Consider the following 8,891-nt stretch of genomic DNA (forward strand, 5'->3'; position numbering starts at 1 on the left):
CCCTTAAAAAGACATGGGTGCTTTTTATTGTTATACAGGTGAGCTTTATTTTTATCCATTTGAGGTGTTCGCGTCCTCGGACGGACGGATAAAATCTTCGGAAGAGAAAAAACCCACCAACGCGCAGTCTCTAAAAATTCACATGACCTCAACAACGAGTCCAACGCGTGAACTCCGTTAGTTTGTTGGCCCGTAAAACCCACCATGAGTTATGCGAAGGCCTTCCATGTCGTCTGTTTGGCATCAAACAATTCGTCGCTGCGACCGCGTGGGAACCAACGACCGCTGCAGCCGCCCGCGTGTCACTTTCTGTAAAGGAAGCGAACCACGTGCGCGGCGAACACAGAAAAGCACCAACCGCTGCTGCCTGACAGATATCGGTCACGTGACGTGGATGCGACAGCGGCTGTCGCGGCCGCAAAGTTTGCATGCATTGATCCAGGGCCCGCGGTCATCCGTCAGCTGGGCGGCCCACGCTTGTCCGGTGATCGATGGAATCGGTGATCGGTGGCGCCGACGACGTGGCACTTTCAGGTTGCGAGCGTTCAGCCATCCGGGGACATGAGCCAGGCTCGGTAGACCTTTCAGACTGGAGCGATATCGAATGATGATCGCCTCTTTCGATGCCCTCAGCGCTGTGACTGGTCTTCTCCGCCAAGACGATGTGGTGGTGAAGCAATGGAGAGGCTAGCAAATATAAGGGAAGCGGCTTTGTGGGCTGCGTTTTCTTGCTTTTCTTTTCTGCCTAGGGGTTCATTTCGCCGTTCTTGATAAGCTCTTTTCTTTGAGGGCATCAGCGAATGCACCCAGTCGGCTCCATTGCAGGTTATGGTAGTCGTCGCCTTAGCTCCTGAGTTCTTCAACACAGACTTGCTGTATGTGTCCGTACTTGCCCCCTCTTACAGAAGAGACAAGTCAAACAGCTATCAGCCAAGCCGCCGTAAAGCGCAGTTGCCACAGACTTTTTCATTCTCCTTACTGGCCATTAGATAATAGCGCAACACAAACCACACATTCCGCGTCAAGCTGGGGAACAAACCATCCATCTCTCGCTTCCAATACCGGCGCCCTGCAAGTACAACTGTGGTGCTAGCAGCGTCAACAAGCGGCTAAATACGTCAGTGTTGCCGGAGGAGTGTGACTTGGCGACGAGGAGACACGATGGTCGCGGCAAGCTTCAGCGGATGTTGAGCATCGCTGCAGTTCCTTGCATGCTCATTTCTATTTCGGGCTTTAGGACAGTTTGCCATCATTCATATTGTATTTTCTCTGCGGCGAAACGGCGCCAGCGGGTCATAACTGATGTCAGCACTGTGTGATCATGTAGGCCGTGGGTATTGCTGGCTAACGTGAGTCTTGGAGTGGGAGGAGAAGGAAAAAAAAAACTTTATTCGAGGCCAGAACCGGGGCTTGTAAATAAAACCACTCACTCTGCTAAAACCCGTTGGCCGCCGTCGAGTCCGACTGAAGTCAAAGAACTCTCTCATTGGGCAAGGGGACGAGCGCAGCACTGCGGCCGGCCGGCCGGCCTCTATCTCTTCTGGGAGCAAGATGATAGAGAAAAGTGAGTACCTTTTTTCTTTTCAAAAAAGAAAGACGTCTCACTAAAACCAAAAAGATTTGCAAGCTGCCTGGGGGATAGAGAATTACCGCCTCGCAGCTTGCAAAATGAATTTCATTTCTAGCACTTCCGTAATTTTTGTTTCGGTACATTCCTCACTCTAACTCCCCGCTCCTCAAAGTGTACATTCTTCCATAAATTCGTTTACGTTTAAGAAGTCAAGGGACGATGAAAATAAAACAAAAGATACTATCGGACTTATCGCTTTCCCGTAAGGCGAAGACACGACGCGTACCCTGTAGGTGTACAGGAACTAGCGCTTGGCCTGAACGTCATCTGTCCACCGACTTACATTGGCCCGCAGAAACGCACAGACGCAGATGTACTTGAAACTCAAGACGGTCAAGCATCTAGAAACTGTTCTTCGGCTCCGAATTTGCTCACACGGTTAAAGGGTTAGGGACAGCACAGCTTTTACCCGCTTTGTCACTTTCTGTGCGTTCATCTAATCGACGTGAAACGGCACATGATGTGCCAAGCTGAGCTGCTCCAGTTGGTAAACTTGTTCCGTTGCAGGCAGTAGCGCGGAGGGAGACAACTAACGAATAAAATAACGCGAAGTTACTAAACTTCTTAACTTCGTCTGCCGGTTATCTCTCCACTTTCTGTGGTGGCTATATATTGACCCAAAAGACGCGGGTTCGATCCCGGCCGCGGAGGTCGAAATTCGATGAGGCTAAAATCTAGAGGCCCGTGTACTGTGCGATATCAGTGTATATTCAAGAGCCCTAGATGGTATTAATTTCCGGAGCCCTTCAATAAGGCAGTCGCTTTGGGACGTTAAACCCCAACAAAATCATAAAGCCAAACATTCTGAGCGTCTGTCTCTGCAGTGGAGCAGAGGCTTTGCTAGTGTCCGTCGAAACTTCCGAAGATTCGCTCGGAGGTTTCTCAAGGCGCATTTTCATTTCCACGCGCAATCCGAAATGGGATCCTTATATTCGCTTCGCCCAGCGTTCCTCCTGAAAATAGAAGCGCACGACGATGGCAAGACGCGCCGTTGCTGCGACCTCGCGCAGGAGGCGTCCACTGCAGGCAGATGGAGCAGTGCAACGCGCTACGCTCGGGGCGAACTTCGCCTGCGGCGCACCAGGGGGCACTCCCCACGGAAACGCTAAACGCTCCGCTCCATCCGACGAATGCGGTGCAGCTTGTGCGTTGCAAAACGAGACCATCACCTACGCTGCCGCTCCGGAAACGGCGCATACCGTTCTCCTTGCGGAACAAACAAAGGCGGCACTGTCACTGCATCTGGTCCCTCCTCTCCCTTCACTTGTATCTACGTACACAGCGTATAGCGCTTTTCGCGGAACTCGTGAGCGGCTTTAGAAACACCGCGGGGCGACTCGCCCTTCTGAACTGCAGGCGCAGGGAAGGGGTTCCGAGTGAACTTGTTTTTTGTGTTTGTACTAAAGGAAGTGGGAGTGCAGCGGAGACAAGAACCGTCTCCTGCTTTGAGCCCTTTAGAACGACACCGAACTAGTTGCCAGAACAAGTATACGAATCTGTGCGCGTTGGTGCCGCTTGTATACTTGACGGGAAACAGCGCAATAGACAAGACAATGAAAGGCCCCTGTCCCCACTGAATGAGTAATGAGCGACATTGTTACAACCGTGCAAAAGACTATGAACAAAGAAGAAAGTGCAAAACAATACGGCGTTGATGGGAAGTTATAAGAACAACAAAAAGTACCCGGACAAAGATAAAAATAAAGCTCCGCATGCCTTTTCTTCTTTGTCCGTAGTCTTTGGCGCTGTTGTAACAATGTCAAGTACCTACCAACCGCTCGCCTAGCTAGTCGCCCTTAAGCAGTAATGAGTGCCTGCCTGTCTTCATAGTCCTGTCTGCTGCAGTGTTTCCCGTCAAGCAACAAACACGTGGCCTGTCACGAGCCAGCCAACCAAGAGTCAGACCCTTGAAAAGCGGTGATCGGGATGATGTGAAGGTGTAGGCGTGATCACCCTTACAGAAGTTACATCGGCAATTGTTCCGCCTGTACCTTATACAGAAAAGAGCAGTGCTGCCTCTGCGACTACTACGCCAACAGGCCTGTGTCTTCTACCTAATGGACATCAAAACTCCCATGGATGTCCTGCGGACGTCCACGGGACGTCCACGAGAGTTCTAGTGACCATTGGGTAAACAACTCTCAAGTTTGCTATTCGCGTCTCTAGTTAGTAACCCTTCACTGAATACAATCTGGATGAAGCTGTTCACAGATACACCCACCATTTTGTGTATTGCAGCCAATGTCTGACGCTCGTCACGAAAACGTGGACATATTAAAATGAAATGGTGATCTTCCACAACAGCACATGTTGGCGCACAGGCAAAGTTTCCGAAGATGTGCGGGACTGCGTTTTTTTTTTTTTTAGGGTAGACTCCTCGTAAAACGCCGGCGCTCGCAAAGTGATACCTGTTTAAGGGTCATCACAATGATCACAGTTCTGCCGCAACAGAAGCCACGACACCGTGAAGTCGGCCAGCCCGAAGTATACCAAGACATATGGCACAGTAAGTCAGGTAGAAGACAAGTGCTCATTTTTGCTTGCATATGCACTGTACAGATATGCTCGAGCAGCTAAATATTGCAACATGCCGTTGTCTGGGCCAATAGGATTCCATTCGCGTTGCCCTTTTTATGTCACGACCAGACAGCCAATATAACTGACTCGATACTGAATGTTAATGCCCTCTCTCAAGTTTTTCACGGGACTGCGGAGGAAAAAAAGAAAACTCACCAAGAAACGTAGTAGCTGAATACAGTGTGTGAAAAAAAAATACATCGTTGTCTGCTGCTTTCTTCTCATTTCCAGCAGTGAAACATGCTTTTCTGGAATTTTAAAGGCTTTGTGGTTCTCGCAATCGTTCTTCAGCTCAAAGAAGAAGTACTAGAAACAATGCCAAGCAAAGGGGAAAACGTAGTCATGGCCGTGGACATCAAAGGGGCCTTCGACAACGTATCCCACGCAGCAATCATGGAAGGCATCAACGCCACCAACTGCGGAAAGAAAACACACGACTACGTGAGAAGCTTCCTCACAAACAGAACTGCAACGGTGGGTTTGGGAGACCTACGAAGCGAGGTCTTTCAAACACCATGCAGGGGAACTCCACAGGGCTCAGTGATATCACCAGTGCTCTTCAACATATCAATGATCATCCTAGCCAAAGAGCTCAGCCAGATACAAGGAATCAGACACGCAATGTATGCGGATGACATCACCATATGGACCAGCGAAGGCTCGCTAGGAAGCAAAGAAGAAAGTCTACAAGCGGCAGCCACCTGCATTGAAGGATACATGAAGAAGAGGGGACTAAGGTGTTCCACCGAAAAGTCCGAACTTCTCAAAGTAGGAAGGCACCCTACAGAGGCTAACCTCGAGGTGAAACTAGAAGGGCAGAACATACCGGAACAAAGAATGATAAGAATACTCGGTATGTGGCTGCAAGGTAGCAGGAAATGCAGCCACACACTCAGCCTGCTACGCAAAGCGGCGGAGCAAGTAGGCCGAATGATAAATAGAGTAGCCAGCAAAAGGCATGGCATGAAGGAAGAAGACACAATCAGACTGGTGAACAGCCTGATAGTCAGTCGAATAACATACTCACTACCATACCACGTAACCATCAAAGCTGAAAGAGAGCAAGCAGAAGCTATCCTTCGCAAAGCGTACAAGATAGCCTTACATCTACCAAGGAACACGTCCAACGAGAAGCTAATGCAACTAGGGCTAAACAACACTTTTGAAGAGCTGAGTGAATGCCAAATAAAGGCACAACTTCAAAGACTCAGCGATACAAGAACCGGACGAGCACTTCTGATTAGGTTGGGTCGGGAGACGGAGAACCATCACAACAACAGGGCAAACATACCAGACGCACTAAGAAGAAACATAAGCGTACAACCCATCCCCCGCAACATGGACCCAAACCTCCATGCCAGCAGGAGGAGAGCCAGGGCAGAATACTATGAAAAAACAATAGGGCACAGGGACAGCACGGTATACACCGACGCTTCCCCGTACTATGGTGAACGAGGAAATAAAATGGTGGCGGTAGTCGTCAACCACCAGGGAGAACACATAACGAGCCTCACGGCCAGGGCATCAAATGTAGCAGAGGCGGAGGAGATAGCGATAGGCCTAGCAATGAGGGAGGGGGATAGAAAGGGGACACCCTTGAATATTTTAACAGACTCACAAGAAGCGTGTCGAAACTACACAAAAGGAAGGGTAGGCAAAACGACACTCAGGATCCTCAGCGAGGAGACACCCTCGGGGAGGAGAGAGAAACATAACATAATTTGGATACCAGGCCACGCGGGGGTCTGGGGCAACGAAAGGGCGGACGAACTAGCTCGAGGGCTTACTATCCGAGCTGGGGGGTCACAAGCCCCGGAGGAGCTCTGGACTAGCCTAGGGGCTGGGTACTCTGAAACACTAAGTTTATACAGGGGGCTAAGATACAAATACCCCCCACCACACAAAGAGCTAAGCAAGGAAGAAGCCGCAAAATGGCGGAAGCTACAGACAGGCTCCTTCCCCAACTTATATATACTAAGCAAGATGTTCCCGACACAATACCGCGCCACATGCCCTTGGTGCGAAGCGAGGCCAACACTATACCACATAACATGGGAATGCGACAGAAACATATCGTTCCACAAACACGACACACCAAGTGCGGAGCAATGGGAGAGCCGGCTCACCAGCTGCGAGCTAGAGGCCCAAAGGGCACTCATAGCACACGCAAGCGAGGTGGCCAGACTCAGTGGAGCCCTGGACTAGGGGACCACCCAAGGCTAAGGAGGCAACCTCAAGACTTGAAGAGAAGACTTGAAGAAGACCTCCACCGCAGGCTAAATCTTAGAAATCAATAAAGTTTCTACTCACTCACTCTGCACGCGCAGAACGTCGCACCGGGATATATCGAACTCGAAAGGGTTTGCAAAATAGTTCGATATATCCCTAATTCTATACAAAAATTGCAGTTCGTACGCTTATCTGTAACCTAGAAGCAAGAATATCCACGCATCGGTCGCTATAGGCGTTGCTATGCCTGTTACCTTCTTCGCATAGAAGCCAGGAGCGGACAGTTCTTTGAAACTAGACACTGCCTATTATAAAATTCCTTATCCTGTTAGCAGTACATTATAACTGGAGTAATCACTCATTAAAGTTAAGGTACAGTTCTGGAACGCCTTCAGCAGCGAAGCACGCCAGGCGAGTGCCGCCGCAAGGCTTTTATTTTATTTAGGTTGGCTTCACCGCAAGACAGCGATGTGGAGTGAAAAATGAGTACAAGCGGTCTAAGACCACCCTCAAACACACCCAATGTTCGCCTTGTAATATGGTTTCACAGCGCTATTGGTGCCGGCTAGTGCCGGCAGTCGCCCAAGGTCGTCCATCCAACCCGTTTCCGCGCGCGAAAAGAATCAGAAGAGAGCCGTTAGGAGAAGCGCCACTTGTAGGGGCACGGCACGCAGTTCGATACATTGAACGACCCGCGAAATTCGAGCTCGATATACTACGCGACTCGCCTATACTTTTACACAAGATTTCCAAGGGAGCAATCTTTGTGTTCGATATAGCCAATAATTCGAGATATCCGAGTTCGATATATCCGGGCTCGACTTACACCATGCAGGAAAGCTGGTACAGCTGCGATGTAACAGCCAAATTTGTATTGCATACGTTTCTATGGGGAGATAGAACGGGATTGGCTTACAACGGAACGCAATAGTAGGGTTCTACCGTATCATCCGCACGATTGTCCTAAACTCAACTATCCGAGTTTCACCCGAAGCTGCCTTCGACAAGGTGCTGGAAATCATACGCTGCCTTGGGTTGCGTCTGCATGCAGGGCTAACGAAAGGGTGCTCCTGCAAGTGGTTCGACATAGGAACAGTCAACAAAGCCAAGCCATAATACGGCGGCTTCAGCGAGAAAATCAGTGACTTCTTCGCCGTCGCGTGGTCTCCTCCAGTCGACAGGCGCCAGGAAGTACCTCCGTGGGAATAAGAAGACGTACCTTGCCGCCTGGTCCTCCCTCCGCTCGGAAGCGCTGCATGATGGAACAGGGCAGAAGCGAGGCTTTAAATATGCACAATAACTGCTGCTGCTAAATGCATAACATCTCAACACCGCGAACAGGCGGTTTGTCGCTGCAGCCAAGAAATCTATTGCCACTGCATGCTGCCAGTGAACAACCGTTTCTGCAGCCCCAGCGTTTTTGTGAGCTTGACCCAAGGCGCGCGGTTAGCTGTGCTGTCACTCCTCTCTTTAAAATCTGGTGCGGTTTTAGCGCCTGTCTGCGCAGCCCCATCGAGCGAGCTTTGCTGTAGTTTAGTCCCCAATATGAAAGCCTAACGAGTTACTACAGTTCCCTTCATTGTAAACACTTAATTCTGCGCCTTGTTCGTCATCGTAAAAAAGAGTCGACTTCTTCTTCTTGATAAGCGGATTATTGAAAGCCGGTGTGCACGCCAACTTTTCTGTTCACGCATCGGACGCGGAGCGAACATGGCGCTTCGACAAGGAGCGAGCTCAGTGAACCCCTCTCGATCCTGCCGCCATTTTCTGCAGTGCCTCGTCTGCTTTTTCCATCGAGGTTCTTAGATCTTTTTGGAGACCACAGCGTAGGCTATAAGAAGAGGATAAGCTGCTTATAGGTTTAATACATGCTTAGAGAAAGAACGGTTGTCTGGGCACGCTCGTTATGTGCGAACCGCGCAGCCAGTGGCGGTCCTAGGGGAAAAGGAAATGCCCCCCCCCCAGGCTCTTGCACATATTCCCGAACGTCCATTTATTTATTTATTAGTTACCTGCATCGCCCCGCAGGGCATTACAGCAGGGTGGGTACAAACTTCATTATAGGTATCAAACAATTATTGCAGTGCATGGAAAAATGCATCATTAGATGTTATACATACAATGCTCGATGGCAAACTGTTCCAGTCCCGAACAGTTCTAACAAAAAAAGAAAAATGCAAGACGCCACCCCTGCAAGCAAATTCCCTGACCTTCAAGCAGTGGTCCAGTCGCTTTGAGATATATTGAGGTGCCTGGATATATTGTTCGCGGTTTATGCCAGTTTTCGAATAATAAATCTCATGAAAAAAATTCAGTCTGATGTACCTTCTACGGTCCTTCAACTCTTGCCAGTTAAGTTTTCGTTTGCTTTCCGTCATACTAACTTGCCGATTATAATTACCAAGAACAAATCTAACAGCCCTATTCTGAATTTTCTCTAATTTGCCTACACACT

Source organism: Amblyomma mixtum, chromosome 2 (assembly GCF_055824585.1).
Source record: "Amblyomma mixtum isolate Tamu chromosome 2, ASM5582458v1, whole genome shotgun sequence".
Classification (NCBI taxonomy): domain Eukaryota; kingdom Metazoa; phylum Arthropoda; class Arachnida; order Ixodida; family Ixodidae; genus Amblyomma; species Amblyomma mixtum.